General features: G+C 33.6%; 1 non-coding gene across 1 annotated transcript; it reads left to right on the top strand.

Annotated features, from left to right (window-relative positions):
• Positions 1 to 10,155: 10,155 nt before the first annotated feature.
• LOC125114667 (U6 spliceosomal RNA) lies at positions 10,156 to 10,262 on the top strand. Its single transcript, XR_007131871.1, has one exon. It is a non-coding gene; the product is annotated as a U6 spliceosomal RNA (small nuclear RNA).
• The last annotated feature ends 3,868 nt before the right edge of the window (positions 10,263 to 14,130 follow it).

Genomic DNA, 14,130 nt, shown 5'->3' with positions numbered 1-14,130 from the left:
GTGGTAACTGCTGAGCCACAACAGGAACTCCGAATTTCTGTACATTTTTACTTTACTCATCTTTTGTTTCTCCTCTCTCTCTTTCAATCTCTCAGTTTGTAACCAATAGCAGATATATATAACCAAGTTACAAGGTAAGAAATGCAGTCTTCCACCCTGGATACATAATAGGGACAAAATAAAAATTCTTGATTTCTCAAACATTCATTTAATAATCTAATAATATTTAGAATATCTACTATGTGCCAAAAAAAGTCTATTAGATACTGAATCTAGAATGAGGGGCAATAAGTTTTAGTCTGATGGGGAATGTGGTCATTAATTAAATGACTAAAGGAAATGACCCTCACAGATAATTGTACATGGCCTTTCTGTTTTAATACTGTGTTTCAAGTAAGTCAAAAGCCATAGATAAATTGTCAATTCTGAAAGTTTATATATATAAATACATATGTAAATGTTTATAAATGTATTTTGTATATTTAATGTTTATATATATATAAATGTTTCTTTATAACATTAATTCCTCTATGTCCTTTGGACAAATTTGGGTATTTATGAGAAAAGAAATCAACATTGAAAATTAATATGTACCATCAACTTTGCCACCCAAATACCCAGGTATTTTTCCATTTTTAATTCTTTACTAAACTGCAGTCCACCTGTAAAAGCAGCATTCTCAACCTAGATTCAGATATATGAGTCATTGGTCTGACACTGCCTTTTAGGAAAACAGTAGGTGATTGGTTTGACTAAATGTTCAAATAGAATGATTCTCAAACCCACAGTCATATCAGATTTGTCAATACAGCCTCATCCTGTCTTCCTTCTTGTGGTATTTACATCCAAAACTCTGCTTAAAGCAGTTTACTTAGATAATCCTTTTATGAGTAGCTACTTCTCAAGAGGTACTAAGATGTCACTACTAGAGGTGAAAGGTTAATTTTGGGAAAAGAAGACTAGATAAAGCACAAACGAAAGTGAAAAGCATAATTTTCTCCTTAGGAGAGTTAGTCATTCTACTCTTCCTGTTTCATGTACACTTGTTTATGAGAAACCTGTTTTCTAAGAAAGTTGAGGGGAATATACCTTCCAAAGTAGTCAATATTCAAATGAATAACTTGGGTGCATAATATCAAGATAATTGATTTATTCCTTCCATTTGATAAGGCTAAAATTATCTGCAGTCTTATTAACCTTCAATTTTTTTTTACTGGTTTAATTTTTAATTTGGAACAATAACGGGCTACATCACCCCCAAATCTTTTGAGCTATCACCCCTGTGTAGTTTTCTTTAAACAAATAGAAGTGAATCCAGAAAGATTTTCTTTTATTGGAGTTCCCACTGTGGGGCAATGGGTTCCTGGTTTTGCCACAGCTGTGGTGTAGGTCATAGTTGTGGTTCAGATTCAATCCCTGGCTCAGGAACTCCCATGTGCCACGGGTGTGACAAAAAAAAAAAAAAAAGAGTTTCACTTATTAAAAATACACACACAGTGACAATAATATGCTAGGACAATGAAAATTAAATTATAAATATCAACGGAATCTGACTTCAGCTAAATTTGGTCTCATTGCAATATCTCTTCTATCAAATTTTTCTTAGTAGATTTTTTTTTTCTTTTTACTGCTGCACCTGGACTAGGGGTTGAAATGGAGCTGCAGCAGCCAGCCTACACCACAGCTATAGCAATGCTGGATCTGAGACCCATCTGCAACCTATGCCACAACTTGCAACAACACCAACTCTTTAACCCACTGAGCAAGGCCAGGTATCAAACCCACATCCTTACGACACTATGCTGGCATACTGGTTTCTAAACTTGCTGAACCACAGTAGGAACTCCTTAGTGGATTATTCTTTAAATTAACATTGTAACCTAGCATCTTTTGGAATCCTTTCAACACTTTAGCATTCTTATTCAAAATTGTATCTTTATAATTCTAGATTATTAAGGTCAAATTTAAGGCAAATTTCACTTCACATAAAACTCTCTTTTGGTTTTTCCAGGATAACAGAAGTAAAGATTGAAGGAAGGGGGAAAAATCTAGTTTCATATTTTCCTCTCATTGTCATATAATTTACTTAGGAGACAGTATGCTCTGAGAAAAGGAACCATGGACTTGAAGTCAGAAAATAAGAGGGTCCCTCAAGAGCTACATTAAGTTAAGCAACTGTCTTAACTTATCTAAGCTTTTCTTTCTTCCTACTATTTTTGTGAAGACCTAAAATCAATATGATATCATGTTTATTGATACAAAACTGCTGTTATTAGTAGTGAAATATATATGAGTGGGTCAGAGTGGTTGTTATAAACTTTCCTCATTGTACATACTCATCAGTCTTCTCAGAGAAACACTGTTTCAGTGCCCTACCTGAGGGTTTTAATCATCTAGTCAGTCACTGTGCTAAAATATGTTGCATTTAGTAGCTCAGTAGCTGCTACAAAAACCCATGAAGTGTAAAGAAACTGAAAAAAATCTCAACAACCTGTAGGTGAGCTCTTTGAATTTTAAGAAACATAAAGCTATTTAAATTTATCTTTTTTTTTATATACACTTAGGAAATGATGAGAAAGCAGGGATGTTTTGATTTGAACAGACTATGAAAATGGCAGCTTCTAGAAATCACACACATTGTGACCGTACACATTGTAACCATACACATTATTTAATGTTTATGATAAATGAATATATATTGCAGAGTATTGATCATTAAAACATTTTTCATGGTATTTCCTCTTAAGAAAAAACAATTATCAGGTGTTTATTTCATAAAGAGATCTTTGGGCAACAGCTTTTTTTTTCATGGCTGCATAGTACTTTAAGTAGTTCACTTAAATACTCTCCACAAAATTGTCCCCTAAATGATCCAGAGAAAAATACATTATTTTAGTAATGTTAGGTGTTGGCTGGAATTTAGGAAGTTTCTACAATATCATCTGCACTTCTGAGATACAAAAGTGAGAGAAATTAGTTTGGAAACGAAGAAGAAACTTATGTTAAGAAATTTTAAAATGTAGCATTTGCTGGTGATTTCATTTTTAAGATCAAAAACGCAGTTGCAGCACATGACAAGGTCCTTTTTGAGGTAACAGAAATGACAGTCAAAAGTGGATAATATTTATTCCTGATATAAACCTTATTGATCTGGTGTAACCTTTTCTTTCTACCTCATAATTATGTATTTTAGTCTCTATAAAATCCATTGCTGCTTTGTATTTGCAAGGTAACTAAAAAAATGATCCTGAATACCTATTTTACTCCCTTAAAATCATAAGGAAATCATGGCAGTGCATTTCAAATTTAAACCAAAAACAAGTAAATCGAGTTGAATCTATTCAAGGAAGAAGAAATTGATTAGAATTGAGGTAGGCAAACCTAATGATGATTAAGTGAGGGAAAAAAAATCAAGACTACAAGAATAGCCTAGATGAGGGAAGCTATTGTTAAATATAAAGGTAAATTTTAAAATTCAGTTTGTAATAGGAAACTGTAAAATTAAAACTCAGTCAAGTTTGTCAGTAGTGTCTATAACTACAAAAATATGCTTTAGTTAAATAATGCAACTCTGGGATATAATGCAATTCTCCCAGATCCTCAAAATATATGCCATTACTGTTTCCAAACTTGAAAGGTATTTTTTTTTTCATTCTCCAAAGTCATTAATGAATTATTAGTGAATTATTCAAATAGAAAATATTTTGACCAACAAAATATACAATGTATATCAGAAAGATTCTTTATGTTTTCAAAAAAGATCATAAAGAACCTAATACTCTTCCGATTAATCTCTAAGAAGATTTTTCAAGCACAGATAAAAATTGCCATGAAATTTTCAGATTTTGAAACCAAAATCCAAATGGTAAGCCTAGTGGATAAGATATTCAACACTAGACATAAGACTCAAGTTTCTTATGCTGATAAAGTCATGAGCTTTGTGACTTGAGCGATATTTCTCTGCATTTGCCTTCTTCTCTGTGATGAGAAATAACCAAGTTAGATACTACCCAAATTTGTTAAATTATTAGACCATTCATGATATAACAGCTTCTATCTCCAAATCACAACTAAAAGGCTTTTAGTTCTAGTGATACAATAGGGCTAATAGTCAGAAATGATACAAAAATAAGAAAAATATATTTATTTCTTTTCTGAAGTAATAACTCTCTTTCTCATAATTTTTTGAAATAATAAAAATTACAGGGACAACACAAATTGACCAAGAATATCTGTCAGGGATCATAAGCTGTTTGGAAAGCTTAAATTCCATTTGGTAGATAAAATAATTTACAAACCTGTTCATTTTATCAGCACACAATAATGAGTAGCCAATTAACTTCCTAAAAATTCTTATAATTTTCAACCAATAACAGCTAATTGCTCTATTTCCAATCAGTGATTCTCCAACTAATAACCCTGATAGAACTTCAAAAAGTAGGGAAAATTATCACATCAGAAACAACCCCATAATCATTTCATAATAGAATAATTTATAGATAAAACTTCTGTTAGACTGAACTAAAGCTAATTAGGCAGTATATATTCAACCTTAGGCAATGAAGACATTTAAACAGAAAGTGGAGATTTGTACTGAATCGGGTGGAATGGACTGTTACGAAGAATTACTACTTTCACTCTTTACTCTGAGTTCTCAATCGAAACAATGTAATGATATAATCCAGAACCCAGGCAGCTAAGATTACATTCTTTGTACAGAGAGAGTTTAAAAAAAATAGGTCCTATATGTCCAAAAGGCACACAGATAACTTCTGAGTAACTCAAACATAAACAGGAAAGAAATTTGATAGAAAACCTTGGTGGTGTCCAGAGCAGGTCTAATTACTGCCACTCCTAGTGAAAATTTTTGAATTAATAGGATGGGTGGACAAAGGAAAAGGCAAAGTGTGTTGAACCTTCCAACTCTATAATCTGAAACCTTGACCCTCTTTTAAAATAGACCTCGCCCCATGAAACTGCCTGAGCTGATGTATGAATGAGTATTTTATGTGGTGGGAGACATCGTAAAGACACATTTCTCTGGTCATTTTACCTGTGTGGAAGATCATCATTATGGAGGGAGTCAGGCTCTCCCTACTCATGAAAGCATGCAAGGCATTCTAAGGGCACAGCTATCAATTACTCACTGGTGCTAACTTAAGTAAGAAATTATTTGAGTCTGTTATTTAACATCAATTAGGAACATGTTTCCATCTACATTATGTATGTATATTTTCTGTGTGAATACTTTTTTATAATAACCTTATTGATATAAAATATACATGCCATAAATTCACCCACTTAAAGTGTAGAACTCAGGGATTTTTTTAATTGAAGTATAGTTGGTAGATAATATCATTGTTTTCAGGTGTATAGCATAGAGGTTCAGTATTTTTATAGATTATTCTCCATTAAAAGTTTTTGGTTTCTTTATTTTATTTTTGGTCTTTTTGCCTTTTCTAGGGCTGTTCCCACGCATATGGAAGTTCCCAGACTAGGGGTCTAATTGGAGCTGTAGCCACCAGCCTTTGCCAGAGCCACAGCAATGCAGGATCCCAGCCGCGTCTGTGACCTACACCACAGCTCACAGCAATGCCGGATCCCCAACCCACTGGGGATCGAACCTGAAACCAGGGATCGAACCTGAAACCTCATGTTCCTAGTCAGATTCATTAACCACTGTGCCACAACGGGAACTCCGAAAGTTACTATGAGATAATGGCTGTAATGCCCTCTGTTATATGATAGGTCCTTTTTGCTTATCTATTTCATACATAGTAGTTTGTATCTCTTAATCCAATAACCCTGTCTTTCCTCTTCCCTTTTCTTCTTCACTTTGGTAAGCTCTAGTTTGTTTCTATATTGTCTACATTAATTTTTGTTATTTTTTTAAATTCCGCATGTAAGTGAGATCACACAATATTTGTTGTTCTCTGACTTATTTCATTAAGCAACATTATTCTCTAGGTTCATTTACATTGTTGAAAATGGCAGAATTTCACTCTTTTTCATGCCTGAGTAATGCTCCATTAGATACCACTTTTTTTTCAGTTTTTATTTTATATTGGAATATAGTTGATTTACAATGTTGTTTTGGTTTTAGGTAAAAGTGAAGTGATTGAATTATACATATACACATATTCATTCTTTTTCAGATTCTTTTCCCATATAGGTTATTACAGAATATTGAGTAGTTTCTTGTACAATATGGTAGGTCCTTGTTGATTACCTAGTTTATATATAGTAGTGTGAAATGTTAATCCCAAACTGCCGAGACCAGCTCAGCAGGATGGGGCTGAAGAACGGGTGCTATGGAGATTAAGGAAAAAAAAAGTTAACATAAAACAAGACACAGAGACATTTATCTTAAGTAAAAGTGGGAACCGGGGGACTCAAGGTCTCAGGGACCAAGAGCCTTGCCTCAAGAAACCACACTGCTTTTATTGTGCTCTTGAGGATTATGTCAAGAGAAAAGGGGGTTGTAGGTGCAGGATATAGTTTTTTTTTATTATTTTAAAAGTCACTTAGCTGGTAAATGGTTAAACTTTTTACTCTAACTTTAGGCATTTAAGAATCATTAGCATTTGAGTTAGCTATCTATGCATAGCATTTCAGAGAATCCTCACTGTGCTTCTGCAAAGGCATGCCTATTTGTGGCAACCCTGTGTGCCTAGGTTTGCACCTTGGTTCTCTTTTCTAATGCATATTCTGTTAAAGACCACTCATAAACCACTTGGTCATGAGGTTCCTCTTTCTCTTATTGTTTAGAGGACATATCATGCTTGTGCAAATGGCATGCCAATCTGCACAGGTCCGGTGTGCCTAGACCATTGTATTATGTCCTCATTCAGCTGACCCCAAGAATAACCCATGCCCTTAGGTCTTTGTTCTTAAACTTAAGTCATTTACCATCACAGTGACTGTTTCTCAAGCAGGAAAACGGGGCAAAGTAAGGAAGGACAAGATGGAGTTTTCAGCAAAGAGGCTAAGAAAATATTATAAAAACATGTCTCGCAACACAAAACTCTTAATTTTTCCCTCCCCCCACTTCCTCCTTCCCTTTAAGTAACTATTAGTTTGTTTTCTAAGTATGGGAGTCTATTTCTACTTTGTAAATAGATTCATTTGTATGATTTTTTTGATTCCACATATAAGTGATATCATATATTTTTCTTTCTCTAACTTACTTCACTTAGTATGATAATCTCTAGGTCCATCTATGTTGCTGTAAATGGAATTATTCATTTTTTCTGACTGAATAATATTCCATTGTATATATATATATATACTATATCTTCTTTATCCATTTTGCTATTGATGGACATTTAGGTTGCTTTTATGTCCTGACCATTTTCAGTAGTACTGCAGTGAACACTGGGATTCAGTTATCTTTTTGAATTATGGTTTTCCCTGGATAGATGCTCAGGAGTGGGATTGAGGGATCATATGGTAGTTCTATTTTTATCTTTTTAAGGAGCCTCCATACTGTTCTCCATGTGGCTGTACCAACTTACTTTCCCACCAACAGTGTAGGAGAGCCCTTTTCTCCACACCCTCTACAGTATTTTTCTTTGTAGACTTTTTAATGATGGTCATTCTGACTGCTGTGAAGTGATGCATCATTATAGGTTTTTTTTTTAGCTTCATTCTTTACTATGAGTTTAATGTAGATTTTGGTTATTTTTTTTTCTTTTTCTTTTATATTTTAATTGAAGTATAGTTGATTTACAATGTGTTAATTTCTGCTGTACAGCAAAGTGATTTATGTATACATATCTATACTCTTTTTTAATATATTCATTTCCACTATGCTTTATCATAAGACATCAAATATATTTCTCCATGCTCTACAGTAAGATCTTGTTGATTATCCCCTTCATGTATAATAGCTTATATCTGCTAGACCCAACCTCCCATTCCATCCTTCCCCCAACCATCTCCCCCATGGAAACCATAAGTTTGTTCTCTATATCTTTGAGTCTGTTTCTGTTTCATAGATAGGTTCTTTTGTGTCATTTTTTAGATTCCACATATAAGCGATTGCATATGGCATTTGTCTTTCTGACTTACTTTACTTAGTATGATAATATAAATCTAAAATGAATAAATCTAAAAAGAAAATAAAATTGTTAGAAAATTGAAACAATGGAGGCTTTATAGATATGCATTTTCATACATTAAATACAATTTTTTGGTGAGTCTGATTATATTTTTTAAAATACACATGAGGTAGTAGCCAGAGTGGTTTTTACATGGACATTTGAAATTAAATTTAAAAAGAACAAATAATCTAGTACTATAACATTTCTTTCTAAAGATTATTCAAAAGGAGAATGAGGAGTTCCCGTCATGGCGCAGTGGTTAACGAATCCAACTAGGAACCATGAGGTTGCGGGTTCGATCCCTGCCCTTGCTCAGTGGGTTAACGATCTGGCGTTGCCGTGAGCTGTGGTGTAGGTTGCAGACGCGGCTCGGATCCCGAGTTGCTGTGGCTCTGGCCTAGGCCGGTGGCTATAGCTCCGATTCAACCCCTAGCCTGGGAACCTCCATATGCTGCGGGAGCGGCCCAAGAAATAGCAACAACAACAACAACAATAACAACAACAAAAAAGACAAAAAAAAGGAGAATGAAAAAAAATCCAAAGGAATTCTTCAAGTTCACACAGGAGTGTGAGAACAAGAGGTCTTGCCTACCACACATTATGAGGCACTATAGTCTCTTTTTCAATTTGCAGAGGCTTATAATGATGAAAATACTGGTCCATTTGAGGAAGAGATAGATTCTGGCTTAATTTTTTAGTTATTTGTTGGATCATCCTCACATGAAGACACCATATTGACTGGAAAATTAGATATGCCTTAGCTTGACAAGGGATCTTTAAATTTTAGTGTCTCTTTGAGGCATTCATCAATAATGACTGGCTAAGGGAGGTTAGGATCAATGAACAGGGTGGTATCCATACCCAGGGGGAAGAACGCTGCAGCCTGGCATTAGTGCTGTAATGTTTCTGCTTCATTTTTATGTTCTGTGTATGGTAATCAAGAGTCCCATTAAAGTAAAGAATGAAGCCTGGTAGTCTGTTGTTTTTATGAACTGGCATCATTGCTATTTGCTTTTTCAGTAATGGTGATTTCTTTTCTGTCAAGAATTATAGACTTTTCCAAGGAAATTCTTACCTTGAGTGGATTTAGAAATTGCAGTACCTTCAGGCAACACTTAACATGGGTACCAAAAAAAAAAAAATGTTCTTACTGACAAGAAAAATGATTGATAAGTATATGCTGAGGAAATCATGAAAACATTAGGAAACTCAAGAAAACTCTTCAGTGGAATCAGCTCTATGCAAATGAATACCAACATTTGCATATTTCCTTTTCCTGCTTCATATATTAAGAAGCCCCAGGTGGTGCTGAAACAAGAGCATAGTTTGTTTTGGGTTTCTGTAACAATTTGTGTCTTTTGCTCATTCACCAGCTGTGTCAAATATGGCAAATGATGGCTGGCGAGATCTTCCCATTGAAGGAAAAAACGTTTTAAAAATCTGGCTCCTGATAGTCACCAAAGGGGAAAATATCTAATGATCTAGAAAATCATGGCTTAGATCTAAATTCAGGGTTTTACTCTAAGAAAAAAACTGCTCCTTACTGATTTGGAAAATATGAGCAGGTAGGAAGAAAGTTAGGAAAGAAATCAAGGAGAACCAAAGCACTGGAGAACTATGTTATCATTTCTAACTATTAAAATGAATAGAAATGTAAACTTCCCACTTACCTGTTTATTTTAATTAAGAAAATTGGATCTACAAGACTGTTATCAAGGATGGTTACATACTTTGTAGAGCCCATTGCAAAATGAGAACATGGAGATCCTTGTTCAAAAAGCAGGGGGAAAAAACTACAGTTAAAAGTACCAAGATATGAAGCAATTTCTTTAAAATATTTTATTACTTATAAAACATGGTGGGATAACACATGAGTAATAACTTGAAACTGCAAAAAAAAAATTTGGGTGTCGTATTTTTAAAAGATACAGTGATGGTTAATAACTTAATTGATCACAAGTTATTTCTGGCTAATTTTTTATGAATTTATTGTCATCAAAATTTATACTTTAAACAATTTTATTTTCAACCAACATTATTAAAATGATGTCAGGTGCTCGCTTCGGCAGCACATATACTAAAATTGGAACGATACAGAGAAGATTAGCATGGCCCCTGCGCAAGGATGACACGCAAATTCGTGAAGTGTTCCATATTTTTGAGTAATATTCCATTGTATATGTACCACATTTTCTTTAAAAAAAATAAATAAATAAATAGATAGATAGATAGATAAAATGATGTCAGTTACTCCAGGCCAATGTTTGATAGAAAAGTTTTAGTAATTTTAATTTACAAATATCATTCTGATGTATGACTGAAACTAAGAATATTTTATAGACTGACAATATTGGAATCAATTTATTATAAATTGCTTCAAAATGTAAGTTTTAGTTCATATCAGCTATTGATTCTCATGGAAATTTTTTTCCGAAAACATTTATATCTTCATATAAATCAATTCCATATTACTCTGAATTTAATTTTAAAAGTAAATTTATATAACGGCTTTTTCATACATACTCTGATATTTCCTTTAACTTGTAGAGCTCATATGATAAACAAAAAATGAGCTTATGATTTGTAAATAATTCAAAGCTTATGTTTATGCATTCTATCACTGTATATTTAATTGCAAGGAAGAAATTTTTAATGGTTTTTGCCTTAATAATTGATTCACCAAAAACTCGATATTGAAATCTTTTGCTCTGATCATCTATTAGTGTATAAAATTTCATATAGCATATTGTTCTCCAGTTTCATCCATGTTGACACTTATGGAAGAATTTTCTCCTTTTTAAGGATATAATATTCCATATATATATATCTCATTATATGCATTCTATTATATATTTATTCACATTATCTTTATCCATTCATCTGTTGATGGAATTTGAGTAGTTCCCATATCTTGGCTGTAAAACATGGTACCTTTAGTTAAAACCATGGTATTGTGTACATTAAAATATACTAACACGTTGATCTCACATTTGTGTTCTGACCACAAAGCACACACACACACACACACACACACACACACACACACTCCCAAGAACATGAAGAAATTTTTGTAAATAGTGGTATGTTTAGTATCTTGATTGTAACGATGATATATATATATCTCCAGACTTTTCAAGGTATACACGTTAAATGTGTGTGATGTTTTGTATATTAGTTATTCTCCAACAAAGTTTAAAAAGAAAGAAATGGTAACATACTTTTTAAAAAATGGCACTTGAAGGAATCAAAATTCATTTATTTTAGCTCTTTCATAAGACAATCTCAAAAAGAAACTGTTTAGAGAAATACTAATACATATGCTGTCATCATTTATATCAGATTTCATTAAGAAAGAAAATTAGGTTAACTTTTTGACACTTTTGGACAATAGAGAAAATTAGCATTCCTTGTGTACAGAATTGGAGTTTAAATGTTACCTTTTCCTGGTCTCAGTTTAAAATTTTATTCTGGTTTCATCTATAAACCAGTAATACTTAAATTCAAAACATATAGTAACTTACAAAGTTGTTCATTTGGTGCTATGGCTATTGCATTAAGCTAATACTTTTGAAATTTGACTCAGTGTCTGAAATACTTCAGGCTGTATCTTACTTAAAAGCATTACATATTAAAGCAACATATTCTTTAACACTAATGTGAATTCTGTTTGAAAAGCTAACACATTGCATACGTTCAAAATCAGCATCAGTTAATTAATTGAAACTACTAGGTTTATTGAAAAGAAGATCAAATTGATACAAAATTTGTTTCCAAACCAGTACTTAAGCTTTGGTTTTGAAAGAGTTAGACAAATTTAAATAGAATAAGTCTTAAATAAATATGCAGTACATAAAATGAAAGCTAAAACACAGCAATGGTTTTAATAAAGGCTCATTAAAAACTGTGATTCTTGGCAAGCATATTCATTACTACGTTAAACTATAAAATCTATATGTTCAGAGGGCAAACAGTATTCTCTTTGTTAAACCAGAGAATGGAAAAAAAAAAAACTATTTCAAGCCATGCTAATAAATTTTTAGTGAGTCCTTTCAAGTATCTTGCCAAGACATTAGACAGGTTTAGGAGAACACTTGGCTGCAAATTGATCCATAATAAATTGATTGATGTCATCACTTGAATATATGCTTTCCATGGTCTGTGATATAGGACATATTACAGTTATACATGTGTTTGATCTATCTAGAATTCCTCTGATGACTTTAGTTTAGTTATGAAAAATAAATGGGAAAACGAGTACATGATAAGTATCCATTATGAGTATGAAATTTTTGTTATGTACAACCTCAAATATTTATAAGGATCCTTTTAAAAATCACTGAATGCTTTTTTATATGCCAAGCACAATTCTTGGCACTTGAGATACTACAGTAAACAAAAATAAGCCACAAATCAATCATAAGATTGTCACATTGCTGCTATATTTCTAAAAGAAGATAGAATCACATCTGACTTTCCGGAATTATGTGAGCTGGGGTAATTCCAAAAAGTGTGTCATAAAATGTGTTGAGATGTTGAGTATGTATATATTAGAAGAATCATAAAATATCATGGTTTTCCATAAAGCAAAGTGAAATAACATCCAAAAAAACTTTTCTATGAATAGATAGAAATGCAAATAAAACAGAGTCAGAACAAATTATTGAACTACCACAGAAAGAGTAATGTGCAAGGTACCATGATGGAAACTGGGAAATACAAAGTAGAAGGAAACATAGTCCAGCACTCAGGTAGTTCAAAATCCGCTGTTCTACTAATCCAGTGCTTCGAGAACACAAAGAGGAAAAAAATAATCTTTATTAAGATTATTATAAGCTTTAGGCACCTATAAACTTTAGGCACCATCTTGGCAACAGTAGTAAAACTGGCTCAGTCCAAATCATTTAGAAAGAACCTCCCACATTTGTTCTTTAAGCATGTAAAGGGTGAGAAGGAGGGGGTGATTTTGAGATGGGGATTGCCACATTTCAGGAGGGAAAGTAGTGGGGTCGGGAAGACTTTTCTTGGAATGAAAAGCGAAGACCTATTTTATCCATTCCAGCCTATTTGGAACAGGAGGTACTCTTTGTCTTGACATCTCACAGAATTTGAGAGGCAGAAGTGAGTGTTCATTAATTCTCCCACCCCCATGTCTCAGTGGACAGGTTTTTTGAGCCAGGAGCCCTCCAGAGACCCAAAATTCACTGTAAGGGCCTCATGCTCTACACAGAGCATTTGTGCAATGCTGTGCATTGAGCTGCTACTGTTGCATTTAGTCACTGAGACTAGGTTTTCCAACTTTCCTGACAAAGTGCAAAAGTAACATGTTCTCAATCTTCTCGTGATCAGGAATTCATTTTTATCCCCTGTCAAGATAACTCAATGAAATAAAGCTTTGTTTCCTGAAGAACATAGCAATAGGGGAGATGTTTACGTTTATTTCTGTTTCTGGCTGTTGCACAGTTGCTTCTGGGATAAAGGTCAGCGTATATGGGCTCTGGTTCCTTCTGGTGCCCCCAGGATTTATATTTTCATCCAGGTATAAAGAGGCTGCTATGACAGAGACAAAGCTTAACTCACTCAGAGCTATCAAAAATATGAATCATTGCTGGAGGCTCAGAGGGAATGGCTCCCTGCCATTTAGCTTCTGAACACCATCATCGTCCTTTCTCAAAATAGATGATAATGTTCCCTCATTATGTTGTACTTTGGAAAGTCAATCTTGGTGTTTTAAATTTTACTATGACTTAGTCTGGATGGGTACACATGTATGTAAATAGGCACATATTATAAATACAAGTATAATACAGTTAAAATAGCATATGGGTACATGTGTGAATTATATAATATATATTCATAAGTAATAACATATAGTCCCTATTTCATCCAATAGGATCCATTCAAACTCAGTGACCTGAAAGGAATGACCACACTCAGAAGAGGAGAATGCTAATAGCTCTAGCCCCTTTTTTGTTTCCAATCAGATTTCTTCTGTCTCATTGGCCCAGCTCCTTGGCCAGAAAGGAGTGAA

This window comes from Phacochoerus africanus, chromosome 1 (assembly GCF_016906955.1).
Source record: "Phacochoerus africanus isolate WHEZ1 chromosome 1, ROS_Pafr_v1, whole genome shotgun sequence".
NCBI classification, from domain to species: domain Eukaryota; kingdom Metazoa; phylum Chordata; class Mammalia; order Artiodactyla; family Suidae; genus Phacochoerus; species Phacochoerus africanus.
This window is presented reverse-complemented; position numbering and strand designations above follow the sequence as displayed.